Source organism: Polypterus senegalus, chromosome 2 (assembly GCF_016835505.1).
Source record: "Polypterus senegalus isolate Bchr_013 chromosome 2, ASM1683550v1, whole genome shotgun sequence".
Lineage (NCBI taxonomy): Eukaryota > Metazoa > Chordata > Cladistia > Polypteriformes > Polypteridae > Polypterus > Polypterus senegalus.
In genome coordinates, this window is record NC_053155.1 from 258,496,338 (window position 1) to 258,512,838 (window position 16,501).

The 16,501-nt window shown below is 38.0% G+C and overlaps 1 protein-coding gene across 9 annotated transcripts in view; it reads left to right on the plus strand.

Moving 5' to 3' along the window:
• The first annotated feature begins 391 nt into the window (after window positions 1-391).
• The window catches only part of mbnl2 (muscleblind-like splicing regulator 2), a 253,869-nt gene continuing 237,759 nt past the window's right edge, over window positions 392-16,501 (plus strand). For 6 of the 9 annotated variants that reach the window (XM_039745406.1, XM_039745415.1, XM_039745417.1 and 3 more), the window contains exon 1: window positions 392-449. The gene's annotated coding sequence lies outside the window, so the exon portion shown is untranslated. The other 3 variants (XM_039745407.1, XM_039745412.1, XM_039745410.1) reach the window with 2 other exon arrangements.

Consider the following 16,501-nt stretch of genomic DNA (forward strand, 5'->3'; position numbering starts at 1 on the left):
CAAATCATACAGAACAACACTTCGACAACATCGTCAAGCTGAACTGCCTGTTGATATGAAAAGCAGGATACGTTCAAAGTGAACTCCCTGGAGTCTCGTTGCTGTTTCCACGGCAACAGGCAGAACCCCCATGCCCTTCCCGGGGCTCCTGACATTCTTTCAGAATATACCATTGTCTTTATTACTTGGGGGAGAATTGAAACTATGTAAAAAGAGAAAGGCATGTAAGAATATACATTTCAGTAGGAAAATAGTTATTAGTCCTGAAAAAATATTCAATATGTGCAAAATAATATTTACGGATCTTGTAAGTTTATGTGTATTTGAAAAATGATCGCCATGCAATAATTCTTCTTCCCGCCTCTATCACATCTTGTCTGCCTTTCTTGTTAGCGAGCTGTCAGAGGGCTTGTTGCACAGAGGTTTAGCGTAAAGTAGAAAGAAGGGAAGTAAGTATGGCTTTTTCGCTAAAGATTACTCTTTTTTTTAATTAATATATGTATATTTTTGCATGGCCATATTTTGCCAAAAAGAAACCACACGCTTATTTTAGCTTTCGCGTGCTTTTTTGGCATTTTCCATCTGAAGCCTGGCTCTATGAACATTTCCTTGGTGGCACGATCCCGCAAATAGTGGCTGCTCCCGTGTGGAGCCGGTCGAGGTGATGTGAAAGGTAAGCCCGTCGGGTTTGCGCAGTGGTCGATGAGTTGACACGTCTGTAAACAAACGTAGACACGTTGACGCTGGCACCGGTAAGGAGTTTGCGTACAGGGGAAAATGTATAGGGGTTACTTAAGGATGGAAAGCGAACTTGGAAGTTTTTTGGGTTTTTTAAAACTGTCTTGATGAGCCATTGCTTGATTAAATTAATGCATCGTGCCGGATTGATAAGATGTTTTGAGGAATTCTTCTTTGTAGTCTTATTTTCCCGAATATGCAACGAACGTGTCTTATTGTATTATTAAACACTTCTATTGCAGTGAATCAAAATACATTATTGACGCAAAGTGTTTCAGGCCTCGCCGCAAAACCTGTCTCCGAAATTGCAGAGATTTCCGAGCTGCGTCTGACACAGCGGAGGCCAGGTGGGCTGTAGCAGTTACCCCCGCGCTCCTGCCAACCTGCCTTTACTGCCCACTTTATTCTAATAGGCCGCCTACTCTGTTGCCAACGCTTCGTTCTTTTTTAATGTAAACAATCTAGGGCGCTGATGTGTGTCTGTGTATGTAGATTTTCGTCTTCTCTTGTCATTTTTTACAAATCTGCCTGTAGACACATTCTCTTCCATCAAGTGAGGCCATCACGGCTTTGAATTTTTAAAATCTTCAGCAAACGGACGCTATTTTTCGAGCGACACCATAAATAGCTTATCCTGTAAATTGTGATTCCCCTGTCACAATGTAGTAGTACCAATAACTGTTTTGCTTACATTTCGTAATAGTAATCGTCATGAAGTACTGAATTACAGATTATACATGTAGATTTAATGAACCCAATTCAGTTGCTGTTTTGGCTTCACTTTTGTAATGTATGGAAAAAAAAACATGTCAAAATAAAATGATTTATTAGTAATTTGTATTTCGCCAATTTAGGAGACGTGATTCATTAAAACTAAGAATGCATTGAATATTACAGTCTTATTCAGTTATTGTGTTTTCAAAACGTTGTTTTTTGTAAGGATGATCCGTTTTCTCTGTCGACCAGTCGTCCTATTTTGCAGAATTTAAAGGTTTTAGAACACTGTCAAACATTATTTTCAACGTGTATATTATTTTATCAATGCGCGTTTCTTTCAGTGCTTTTTAAATGTGTTTATATAATAATAATAATAGCAATAATGCACGTTTTAAAAATGTTATGTACCGTTAGTATAGTATATACTTGGATGATTTCTGACCCTGATTTTTTTTTTAATGTAGTGAACTCATCAGTCAAGCAAAATCAATATGATTGTTTTAATGTAGTTTTCTTTGTATTGTTATGTTGATTCATAGTACAAACTATTACTTTCTTAAATGGCTATTTTCTTTTTTTATTGAGAATTAATTTTCATGATGTTTCACAAGCACTGTATTTTATCAATATATGGTAATTGAAAAACAAATACCTTTATCTGTTTGAAATCCAATTACCAGGCATTAATATACATATAGATAGTCACAGTCTGTTCATTTGATGATATTTTTTGACTGAAGGGAGTACACTATCTTTATATATAAGTCACATCCTTATAAAGGTTCTCTCAATAAGGGATGCCGAATACTCAAATAGCATTGATAGTTGAGACATTATCAACTTTAAGGATAGAAATGCTTTGATTTTACTGCTCAAATTCATGTTATTTATGGTCATTCTCCAGAAATGGTTACATGATTTGGGTATGGGGCAATGGTTAAATGCATGTTATGAAAGAATCAAATGTAACTTTTTGATAGATATTAAATAAAATAATTTGTAATTGCAGACAAGCAATATTAAAAGCAAGGTTTAAATCTAAGATAAAATACACTGTACTATCAAAATATTTATGGCTTTCTAATTGATGCATCTATCCATCACTTATTGGTTCACTTGGGCTGGAGCCTGTTCTGCTGGATTCACATATAAGGTACCTGCCAAACTGGACTGCTTAGACACAAGTTTATCATACGGCACATTGATGCACACACCCAGACTCATTAATACAGGGCAATTTCTAGTTATCAGACAAAAACTGGTTAAAAAATGGGCAAATTTAATTTGAGCCAGTAATAGCTATTGTTAGAAATCTAGTGGTTTTATATCAGCAGGATGGTGATTAGGAAGTAAATGGTTGGGTGACACCTTCTAATTAGGTCAAGGTTAACAACTACCAACAAGAATCAAGCTGGAGTCATATTGGAATTTGACTCCTTTATCTTCATTAAAATGGGCATACATTCAAAAAGTGGTCTGTTTACATTTACTGCACATCTGGTAAATCAGTTTATTATCTAGTTATGTATGCATATTTATATAAGAATGCATACAATAAGTACAGTACAAATGATGATTGTTTGTCTTTGTTACAGTTTGCATGTATTTGGGGCTAAAATGTAAAACATTGCTATTCAGTATTCTCTAGAACATAAAAGTTGTTAGGAATTTTATTCAGTTTGCGTCTTTTTAGTGGTATTTTATAATGTTTGCCAATTATTCTTTGTAGAATGTAGCATCTAATTTCATTGTGGATAATTTGCATTTGTAATTCTTGTTGATAAATGTGACATGTGCATTTTAAACAGTTATTCTTACCCTAAAACATTGCTAGACATGTTTATTTTTTACCATGTGTCTGTATATTCATCATCCTGTGTCTCGGAATGCTGGCCTTAATACATTCACGGTTGGAGGCAGATTCCCTCGGTGCTTGTTTTAGTTCCATGCTGTATGATACAAGGACACTTCTTTTTTGAGCACTGTTTCAGGCTCCACACAACCATTTTGTGGGAAGGAGTGAAATTATAAAAATGGATAAATAGGGTAGTGTTTGTAGGGAAATAAAAAGTATGGGTATCCTTAGATTTTTATAAATCACTTGGGTTAGCAGTGTTTTTTGTAAGTGCATCACTTGTTGTTTTTGTCTTTTATCTTCCAGATCAGTTGCATATATTCTCTCTATGTACACAATTGTATCATTCATCAAAACTGTTGTACTGATCATTATTTCTTACTTTGTGAAATGTGCTACATAAAAAGTAACTATGGATTATGTAAATGACAAAATTAAATATATTTAAGAGCAAAACTATACAGGTAACAATGCTATTGACAGATGGCAAGATCGCATTGTGATATGCATTACTGGCTCACAGATCCAGGACTTTTCTTCTAGCACTTAATTTTCCTCTTGCATTCCAAAAACACACATGTTGAGTTGATTGCTGAGTGTTAAGAGTTTGTGAATGTCTTTCTTATACAGTGAATTGACTAGAGTTTGCAGTGAAATAAGCACTTCAAAAAATGGAGAATTCAATTGGCACTCTCTACAGAAAAATGCTTAAGTTTCTACTTATAAAATATAGGTTATATACTGCATATTACAGCTAATATATAAAAAATTAATGTGTATATAAAATTTACATATAATTTACATACCCATTTATACATACTTATACTGTATATGTATTAATAAAAACAGTAATTATTTACTAAAGCAACATTTTACATTTTGTTTTTTGTCAGAATCTAATACAAATCTTGTAAATTAACACAAATGCCATTAATGAAATCTATTTTTATCCAGAGAGGTACGCAAATCATTTATATTCTCATGACCAATTTCAGAACAGATTGCCATTTCAGTGATTTTTTTTTTTTAATCCATGTATTTGTCTATCCATCCATCCATCCATCCATCTTCCTAACCTCCTTATCTAGGTCAGGGTTGTGGGGCACCTGAAGTCTATTCCGAGGTCTATGACAGAGACATCACCTGTACAGCGTGCCAGTCCTTCATGGTTCCAAATATATTCACTTGGAAGTTTTCAAGTATTAAGCATCAATATCATTACCCACATGCAAGAATGGAAAAGCTGCTACAAAACATGACTTTACTACTTTCATTGATAGTGACGGAGTTAAGATTATTTTTTAATATGCACCCTTAAGTTTTTGCTAGTGTGGCGTTTTTTTTCAGTGGGTTCAAAATCAGTAGTTATACAACTTTACAGTTTTTTTTTTTTAGAAAATACATGACCAACAATGTTTTATTTTGAGAAGTTTTTTTTCTGTGGTTACTATTGATGTTCAGACAGTGCTCTGTGAATTAGTGATGCAGAATGCTGCATTGGATAATTTTGAAAGACATCCTCAAACAGTTCCTCCTGTGAAGTAGAAATTGTATGTACTAGTTACATACTCATGGGTATCACACTGTACTTGCTTATTTATTTATATCCAAGTTTTCTGTGAAGCCTGTTCATTTTTCACCTATTTCTCATAAGTTACTTTCCCAAAACTCTAGTTGTAATAGAAAAATATAAATCTTGTGAGAGTAAAGTATTGCAGTAGTTATTTGAACTGTATTCAGTTTACCAACAAACTTGTTTTTTCTACATCAGCAATTATTATATTTTGTTATATATCTTAAAAGGTGAAAATAGGTTGTACTTTAATTATATTTCTTATGGTTAGATCTGTGTGAAAGATATTATTCAACAAAACTCACCCTTTCTGGTAAGTGTTGTTATGTTAGTCTTACTGTTTTTAGAATTTTGTTTCCAGTAAGGACTTATTTTCACTCTTTTGTTGTTTTTAACTCAATGAATCTACGAATTAATTACAAATTACGAGATTTTCCTTCGGTTTCATTGGCTTTTTATGAAAAGATGCTTTCAAATGACAGATATTAATGGTTATGAGAGTACAAAACATGCAAAACAGTATGTGTGTTCCCTCTGTAAATGGCAGTCACCACTCCTCATAATCTTGTATAGACATGCAAGTGAAAGTTTTGAATTGCTTGTTTACTTACAGGATGTTGAAAGAAAACCACAGTACAGCTGATTTCCTTTCCAGAAAATAGATTTTTGTTCCTGCAGTGAAAATAAGAAATGTAAAATTGAAAAGATATCAAATAAAAAAAAAAACCACATAATTAACTCTTACTAGCACTAACATACTTAAAATACCTGAAGAAAATGAGTGTAAATCTTGGATTATTTTTGAAAAAATCCGTTTGGGAACTAAATGTGCCCCGCAGGAATTTATACAGTAGATTTGGGTGTTTTGACAAGCAAACCCTATAGCATTTAGTTTCAGCATTGTCTTCATACTGTCTCATTAATTTCAAAACAGTGTTATATTTTGAACACCCAGCAAATTTGGTTGGTTACTTGCATGGTGTGGTTACTTGCATGGCGTGGATACCTCCTTATTCTTAAACTGGCTGTACCCATGACTGTACCCGTGCAAATTTCCATATAGCAATTGCTCTGTTAGTGCATTTTGTTGTTTTCTTTGCTAGTGGATGTGCTGGCTGAAAAAGTATTTTATGTTGTTTGTCCTTTGGGTAAATCGTTGTCAATCAAATTCTTAACTGTATCTTAGTGTTAAGCATTAGCATTGAAGGTGTTACTCATTTTAGTGGTATTAGCAATAGTGTATGACCATAGTGAATTGCATACCTTCTATCTCCATTTAGATTGGTCAGCAACATTTTTGAAGCTTTTTGTTTGCACTAGAACCTCAAAATATTGTCATGCTAGTTACTTCCACTGAAGATGATTATTTTCAGTCTTTTGCACATGTGGCACATGTTGGATTTGTATAGGACCTGTAGTGGCCCATCAGTGCTGTGCAGGGTGAAGTCAGAGAGAGAGAGAGTGTTTAGCTAACATCTCAAGGAAGTGCATCATTTGCAGTAGCTTTGAGGCTGCTGTATGTGTGGAATTTTTGGATTTTCCTCTGTTGCACAAAGCATTAAAGAGCTGCTTGTTGTGGATGGCTGTAGGCAGTTAATAAAGTGGAAATCGGACTGGAACAAATCATAATTTGCCCTGCCCAGTCTTTGACAATACACGGTCCAGTGCTTTTATTGGTAAATAATTTTATAATTTCATTATTATATTTAATAATTAATGCATCCTTTATTTATTGTTATGCAATATTTTGACACTTGCCTAAGCATTAGTCTTTAAAAATGATTTATTTTATGCTAAGAATGATATGTATTTGTCCATATGTAATTTTTCTAAGATGTCTACCACTACTTTTGTCTTACTATCACAATGAATGAAGGCTCTCCCTGTTACACACAAATTCTGTGGAAGCTATGTAAGTGGACACTGATCAGTGATGCAGGTGCATGGCAGAGTTGATATGCAAACTAAGCGGTTTTAATGCAAGGGTAATTCGGAAAGTAAAGACAATTTGAAAATTATGCAGAAACTGAACGGATAGAGGCTGACGCAATACAACACAATCAGATTGAACTTGCTCACTGTACTTGCTCTTCCCACTTCTAAACCTTTCTGTCCATTCATAAACTTTTTGTTGAGTCATGTTGTTTTTACTTCTGTACTAAACCAATGTTCTTCTGTAAACTTCAGCAGATTTCACTCCTTCTGCCCAGATCTCACTATGGCACGTTATTCCTTAATGATGCAATCCCACAGCAGCACATCCATGTTCATTTGCTGTTGGCTTCAAGTTAACTAGACTAATAGACTACTGCACTGTGTTTGAGCTACACATAAGCCATCATGAACATATTGTACTGCGTCAGCTTCTATCTGTTGTGGTTGTTGCGTAGTTTTCAAATTAGCATTGCTTGATTTACCCATGCATCACTATGATTGTGTTGGTTTAATTGAATACGCAATTTGGGATAATAACTAGGACAATAACATTATCACATCATAAACAAAACAGACTTTTAAAACTTCTAAAAATATACGTCTTTGAATTTATGCTGTTATTAAGTAATGTGAATGTTATTGATCTGATACATGTTGGCTAGCATATATTTACTTATTATATTCAATGTGAGCTGTTCGTCTTCAGTTGAATATTTTAACCATCTAGTTGTAGTTAATTTATAAATTGAGTAGAAATTCTTATCTGGCAGAACCTCTTATTTTAGGAATAGCATGTTTTAACCCACTAGTACTCGAGCAGGTGGTTGTCAGCTAAACCATGCGCTATGAATATTTTATTATTAAAGAAATGCTATACAATCATTCCTACTATTTTGAGTGGAATTCAGAAACATTGTTGAGATATTCTGTTAGGAGGGTTATTGCACTAAATGCAAATCCAAGGCTGTTTATATTATAATCTATAGGTATATTTGTAATTGTCTGAATTTTATTCTATACAATATTTGTTTAAACCTGACAAGATTCTCTAACATACTGCTATGACATGCTATGATCATGAAGACTCTAAAGACACATGAGACTGTAAATTGTGCTTTGAGATTTTTTTTTATAACAATGCGTAAAATGTACTTTGGCAATTACTATTAGTGGTAGTCAGATCTAGCTTTTATTTTATTATGGAAAAAGTTATCTTTAAGTGGTATATAGTTAGATGTCTTGTTAATGGCAGGCTTATGTTGTAAAGAAAAAACATATAAGATGTCTTGGTGCTCAAGGTTGTATTAGGGGTTAAGACTTGATTAATAAAAGGAGAGAAGGGCAGCTGTTATAAGATGATTTAAGAAAGCTCAATAATGTAAATGCATCACTGACCTAAATACAGCTCTAATACCATTATCTGATTTTAAGTTTATCGTTTGAAAGTTTAAAAGGTAATGGCAGTAACTGTCTCAAACTTTGTACAAGTATTTTGCTAAGGATGTACTGTTTATTGGTCTGCATTAACCTTACAGTGCACATGCTGCTTCATACAGTCAATAGATACATACATGTCCAGGTTCTAAAATGAAACAAAATAAAGGGCAACCGAAAAATATTAAGATTAATAGAAGTCTCTGAGCTACACACACAATTGTAAGCTAGTGATCATTTTTTGCTACTTTTTTCATTTCTTCACCAACTGGTTTTTCATACTTCAGGTAGAGATTTCTTAAATGGAGTTCTGCTGCAATGGACTTAATGATCTGATGGTTTCTAAAATAAATTAAAAATTATTGGAGGCAAATACATTTTTTAAGGTGCTGAAAAAAAGAAGATTAATAACCCAGAAGAAATTTTGATAGCCCACATTGTTAGAAAAAGGAAAACTAATCCAAAATCTATTATGTTATATGTTATTTATTTACATGCAAGACAAAGGTATACTACTGTACAGCTGAGATGTTGTAAAAATTTTAACATGCAAAAATACTTTTATTTTAAAATTCAGATTTTTTTATTTTTGACTTTTAAAGTCGTTCATTTGGTAATATTTGTAGAAAAGAAATTGATTCAATTTTGTCCTGGTTCAAAATAATGTTTACTTTAAATTTCTGAAAGCAAATTAAATTCCCACTTATGCCACACAGGTATACTTAATTATATATACAGTATCTAATGTAAAAGAAATCAGTTAAGTTTTTTAGGATGAATCTTATAATCGGATATCTTAAATGTGCTATTACTGTTATCATAGTATGTAGTACTTTTGAATGAGACATGGGACATAGCAAGCAACCACAATAATTTCAGATTAAATTTTTCATTTACAAGGACGGTGTACTAAAAAATAAGAATGCTGAAAAGAAACTGTTATATGTCTAATACATCAGTTATCAAATTAAGAACATTTGGGAAAAACAAGTTCCATTGAGCACAGAATGTAAAAAGGAACTGACTGAAACATAAGGCAATCAAAGCAAATAATACAGACAATCAAAGCAAAAAATACAGAAAATCCAGTAATCACAAAGAGAACAGTAGAATCTCCCAACTCCCAAGTGACCCCACCTTAATGGGACTAAGGGCACCCCATTGTGGTGATAGGTAGGTGGGACTATTCACAAAACACAAGGAATGTAATCAAGGCATGCACAAGTAGACCAAATCAAGATTACCAAGGATAATGCAAATAAACTGAAATAAAATTATTACATACAAAAGAATTGAAAGTAAATGAACACATCAAACAAGGATTTGATCCCCAGTCATCCTCCTCCAAGGGAGGAACCCTAGCTGAAATATAATTGTAGCTACTGAAACTATCCACAATTATATGAACATTTGGCTATACTGCTTGCTCCTAGGACATTCAGTATAACTGCCTTCATAAAAAAAAGTAGATTAATCAAAGATTTGTATATTGTGCCAGGTTTTACATTCAAATCTTTTAAAACCTTCAAAATGTTGCTGGGTGAAATACTGCAAACTTGCAGCTCAAGAAGCAAAATCTATATATATAATTCACTAAGGCAAGACGACCATGGAAAGCACGCCGGAAGGGGTGTGGATTCACTAAGGCGCCGATAAGTTACACACCTATGGCGCATGCAGGAAGGAGCCACGCCCACCAACTCCAAGACCATTGGATACGACGACAACTCGCAGAGCCACGCCCACCAACTCAGACGTGGCGACACAGAAAAAATGGCGTCATTTATATTTGTCTGTCGTAGAGGCAACATGCAGTTCCGACCCACGCTGACTGTTAATAGAGGCATATTTCTCGCGGAGGTGAATCGCCATATGCATCGTGTAAAACGGTTTGCGAGGGGTATCCCATTGGATCCATAAAACATTCCTTCACAACTGAGGTTAAAACACAATAAAGTAAGCAGTCTTTAAAAAACGAGTTTTCGGTTACGACGCACGACCGCGTGCACCCTGGCAAACTGTTTTACACGCTACATACAGCAATTTGCATCCGTGACAAAAACATGTGTCTTCTTAGATGCTCCTGCACTTTTTACACACTCCCCTCCCACCTCGCTACTACCGTGGTCGGGTGTCTTGGTGGATTATATAAAGAAAGGCAGCCAAACCCGCACAGAGCAATGAAAAGTCTACGTGAGTCACAGGTGCATCTGGACTGTACAAAGACGACAACGACTCGAGTGACGAGTTGAAGGTGGGCACATGAACAAGCAGTGCGTACTGAACGAGAAATCAGCAGACTAGCATGACGGAGGGAGCGGAGTGGAAGTCCTTCTCCTCTCCTCCCGTTCCACCCTCCGCGCCACACGGACGATTGTGTGTTGGTTCGTTCTGTGCATTGGTTAAAACCCAATGAAGGAAGCAGTCTTTAAAAACCAATAAGCCCTGTGCCTCTGTTTCATTACCGTCTCACCTGCTTCACCAATGCAGGCCCCGCAACAGGGCAGCCAACCGGGTAACCAAAGTCTTTGGGTTCACGGAGGAGTATGGTTACATACTCCTGAAACTTAAAGGAATTGACGGAAGGGCACCAGCAGGTGTAAAGCCTTTCGCTTCATTTGACTCAACACAGGAAACGTCACCCGGCCCGGACACGGATAGGATTGACAGATTGATAGCTCTTTCTCGATTCTGTGGGTGGTGGTGCATGGCAGTTCTTAGTTGGTGGAGCGATTTGGCTGTTTTTTTCCGAAAACGAACGAGACTCCCACCTGCCAAATAGTTACACGACCCAATAGCAGTCGGCGTCCAAATTCTTAGATGGACAAGTGGCTTTCAGCCATGTGAGATTGAACATCAACAGGTCTGTGATGCACTTGTATGTCCGGTACTGCACACACGCTACACTAAATGGATCAACGTGTGTCTACCCGGCGCGGGGAGCCGTGCGTAAGCCGATGAACCTCATTCCTGATGGAGACCGTAGCTTGCAATTGTTCCCTACAAACGAGAAATTCCCAGTATGTGCGGGTCATACGCTCGCACTGATTACGTCCCTACCCTTTGTAAAACCCCCACCGGTCGGGTGACTTGGTGGATTATATATAAAAAAGCAGCCGGAACTGCAAAGAACAATGAAAAATCAATGTGGAAACCGACTGAGGCGGTGTTTGGAAAATTAACAGTCAACGTGACTCACAGGTGCGTGTGGACAGTACACAGACGAAAGCGACTCAGATAGGGAGTTGGGGGTGGGTACATAAGCGGGCAGTGCGTACTGAACGAGCGCCGTTCAACCCCGTCCTTCGCTTTGGAAGGAGAAGGCGCGACGGCATTCCTCCGGTTTTCAGTCACGGACAATTGTATGTTGGTTCGTAGCGTGCATTGTTGCAATGTTACTTTTATTTGTTACTGTGGTTTATTAAATTACAGATTTTTCAAATGTTTATTTTTTACTCTGTGCTTAAAAATCATTTAAACAGCGGCCTCATTATGAGGCTTATGCTACGCCGCGGGTTGGCTAGTATTACATATTTGTTGAGAAATCTTAAATTTAAAAGCTGAAATGTGAAGCTTTTACAAGTATAGCTGTAAACACCCTAACAAGGATGTAATTATCTTAACATTCACCTTTATTTACCTGGCATTTAAATGATTATTATATTAAATGTCCCAGCCTGTTTAATGAGTCCCAACCACATGGGGACCGTTGCATTGTACGGGAGATAGTACTACAGATCAAGCCCAGACTATGTAGTATGGTATTAAGAGAATGTAATCCTCTAGTCTAAGTGATATCTTGGTAAATAGCAGAACAAAATCCGTACCAAGTTTAGATGATCTGCAGCTAGTATTGTTTTGGCTTCATGTTTCCCTTTGGTTTTTTCAGCTGACTGTCTGATTGCCTGTTAATGGTGACGCACTGACAATTAATGTCTTGTCCTCTCTCTATTAATAATGTGCTGCTACAAATTTGTCTTGATTCAAAGGTACAGAATATAGAGAAAAAGTACATCCTCGTGTAAACTTAATAAAAAAGTAATTGCAATCGTAAGTTGCATAAGATCAAAATGAGTGTTGCTATTGTCATTGTAAACAATATTCACTTTGGGTGTGTGGAAAGGCCATGAAATCCCTATACAGACAGTAATGACTACGAAAGTACGCATTAGTTGCATCGTATCTGAAACATAATTGTCGTCTTATAACACATTTTGTAATTGAATTACCTGGATCATACAGAAGAGTTGATACTTGTCATTAATTATATTCTCAGCTTTTTCTAATAACTTAATTAATCCAGCAGTCATTAAAATGCTTAAAATAGAGGCTAGACAATATTCATAAATAACGTTACATTGCAACATGGACTTCACAGTAGAGCACTATATAGTGCATATTGTGAGAGATGTCATAACAGAGCTGGGGAACTGTAATATGAGGTCCGTGGGAAAGTGTGGTTTTTAAATCATAATGTCCCAGAGCGTGCAGGCTACGATTGGGTTAAGGTGTGTGCCTGCATGAATCACTCCAGGGTTGATTGTGGTGCTTGGCTGATCATGCACTTGCATGCTGATCAGTCAGGTGCCTGTGGCGGCAAGGAATGAAGAGCAGAAGAGAGAACGGTGGGTTTGGTGCCAGACTGATTTTAATGAAGCCACCCACTCAAGCCTGAAGGGTACTTTTTAGAATTTCCAAGGTTTAATGGACTATTTATTTATTACTGGTTTTATTGTCCTTTTTATGGTTCTTACTCTTTTAATGTCGTTTTTAGAAGTAGGCTTGGGCTTTGTTTTAGTGCTTTTATTGTTTAGGTTCATTGTGAGGGCCTTGCCATGGACCTGGGCCACGAGTTTCCCTGTGTTTGGAGGAATGTGGAGCCTTCCCATGCAACTGGAGTTTTTTTTGGGGGGGAGGGGGTGTGTGATATGAGGTCTGTGGCAAAGTGTGTGTTTTTTTTAAATAAATAATCATGTTTCCAGAGTGTGCAACCTCCAAGCAGGCCAGAGTGCTTCGCTCCGGGGTTGATTGGGGTGCTTGGCTGATTGCTCACTCACTGGTAATATGAGCGGATAAGTTAAGTACCTAATTCATATCTCAGAGGAGACAGTGTATCCAATCTGTACCCAATCAGGTCATATAAAGGGAGCCTGCATGGTAGAGAGAGAAAGAATGGGTTAAAAAGATTAGAAAAAGAGAAGAAAGGAAACATGAGTGGGAATGAGGTATCGGGTGCCTGCAACAGCATGAGAGTGCCCTGCTGTGAAATAAGCCATTGGCACTCCAGGGCTGAATGGTCCCCAATGAATTTATGATGGTGGTGGTACATTTCCAGGGATCTGGTAGATGACATGTAAGGCATGTGGAAGACGGAGGGACAGTCAGCTTGGAATGTCATGGCAGACACCAACAGAGACAGCCATGGCGGGAGCCAGAGGTTAAGACTGTGGCTGCTGTTGTCTCCACTCGCTGCAAATACTGGTCTGGGTGATTTAGAGAGATGAAGAAAGGAAGATGCGCCGAACCTAGGCAGGATGAACAGAAAGAATTTGATGACTGCATGGTTTCATTTCTTTTTTTATATTGTATGGAATTTTAACTCATGGACATTACTGTTTTTATGGATTATTTGTTAATTGACTACTAGCAAAATACCCGCGCTTTGCAGCGGAGAAGTAGCGTGTTAAAGAAGGAAAGAAAAAGAAAAGGAAACATTTTAAAAATAACGTAACATGAATGTCAATGTAATTGTTTTGTCACTGTTATGAGTGTTGCTGTCATATATATATATATTTATATATATATATATATATATATATATATATAGCAAAATACCCACGCTTCGCAGCGATGTCGTGTGTTAAAGAAGTTATGAAAAAGAAAAGGAAACATTTTAAAAATAACGTAACATGATTGTCAATGTAATTGTTTTGTGTATTTGGCGGTAGCGTCACGAAGTTGTTTTCGTCTAGCTGCATCAGAAAATGTACCATGACGTCTGACACGCCTCCTTTTTAATGTTTTCTCACAGCTTGGATTGCTGCTGTCATAATGGGTTTTGAGTCTACATATGTATATACATATATATATACATATATATATATATATATATATATATACATACATACATACACATAGGTATATATATGTGTATATATATTTGTATGCGTCTATGTGTGTGTATAGCTTTGGTAACTGAGTGCAAGGGAAAAATAATAAAATGTAGTCTGTAAGTTATTAAACAGTGGCCCCCCCGGGCTGGAGCCCGGCCGGGACGCTAGGAGGACGTGAGGAGGGCTTGTGCCTCCTCCAGACCGCGAGGGGCGTCCGTCCTGGTTCTATTGGGAGCCACGGGTCGAGGGCATGGAAGCCCTACCCTGTAGGGGCCCGTGGTTACCGCCAGGCGGCGCCCGATGCCGTTCATCCCGTGTGGCCCTCGGCCGGGATGGAGCCCGCCGGGACGCTTAGAGGACCGGAGGAGGGCGTGTGCCTCCTCCAGAACGCAGTGGGGCGCCCGTCCTGGTTAGACAGGGGCCTGGGTACAGGGCTTGGAAGCCCAGCCCTGTAGGGACCCGTGGCCACCGCCAGGCGGCGCCCAGTGCCTGTTTATTCGGGAGCCGGCACTTCCGCCACACCAGGAAGTGCCGGGGAAGACGACCGCGAGACACAGATGGCTTCGGGTGCACGGCGGCACTTCCGCCACACAGGGGTGTGGCCGCTGTTAAGTGCCGGGAAGCAGCTGGAGCCCATCCGGCTCCCCATAAAAGGGGCCGCCTCCCTCCAGTCGGTGGGGGGAGTCGGGAGGCAGAAGGACTGAGCTGAGAGAGAGGGACGGAGGCGGCCAGGACAAAGGCAAAGAGACTGTGGGCCCTGGACTTTGGGGGAATCAGTGCAAGAGGCACTGGGGGTGCACGTGAGCACAACCTTTGTAAATAGTGTAAATAAAGTGTGTTGGGTGAAAACATGTCGTCCGTCTGTCTGTGCTGGTACCAGCGTTCACAACAGTAAAACATTAACGTTTTAAGAAGTAAAGGTACATTGAGTAGTACTGGAGTGGTTGCGGGTAAACTACATTTTAAAGACGGTGTAACAGAACAGGTAAGTAACAGCAGCTAAAATATATATGGATCATCTCTCGGTAGTAGATCCCTTTTGAAAGGCGCTACACGACGGCTGTGGTATAGAAATTACATTTTCTATGTCAACGTCCAAATTTCTGCCTCTGGTAATGTGCCTTACCGGCATTACCAGCAATTAAAGAAAATTAGTTTTGTGTCCTCTGCAGTGTTAAGAGAGAAAGGCTTTGGTTTGGGATAAAAGGAAAAAAGGTGTAAAGAAAGGAAAGTTGCCTTTTTCTTTTATATAGTGTAGAGAGATGTTTTCGCTGACGATATGAGCGCCTTTTGGGGACAGTCGCGGTGGGTCTTGTGTAGACTGGTGAGACGTCCCAGCTATTAATCGGCTGTGATGGCACTGTCAGTCCTCCACTCCTGTTTGTGTCTTCATAATCCGAGCTGACGACCTCATAATCGTATACGTGCAAAAGAAACTGAAAAGCGCCTTAATATTATTTTGCTGCGGTGTAGAAAAGGTGTCCCGTGTTTGCACTTGCCTGGGCTATAGCTCAGGGGGAGGATGAAAAAAATTAAAAGTGCTCACTTTAAGGCAGAAGCGCAGTCAGCGTCTCAAAGGCCGGCACAGCTATGCTACGCGGCTGCTCGACTTTTGCAGGAGACGCCACTTTTTGCAGACACGTTCACATGATCAAAAGTCTCGACCTCTTTGGAGGTCATTCATATATAGCAAAATACCCGCGCCTCGCAGCGGAGAAGTAGTGTGTTAAAGAAGTAATGAAAAAGAAAAGGAAACATTTTAATAATAACGTAACATGATTGACATTGTCATGAGTGTTGCTGTCATATATATACACACACACATAAACATATATATACATATACACACATATATACAGCATATATACATATACATCTACATCACAGCAAAATGAGGTGAATGGGAGGGGAGATGATGACGTGAAATGAAACCTGCCCAACTTTTGTAAGGAATGAGCCTGCCAAATTTCAGCCTTCTACCTACACGGGAACTTGGAGAATTAGTGATGAGTGAGTGAGTGAGTGAGTGAGTGAGTTAGTCAGTGAGGGCTTTGCCTTTTATTAGTATAGATGAGAAGTTTAGTTTCTCATACAGCTCACATTAATTCAACTTAAAGAATAAGTGATCAAGTAACA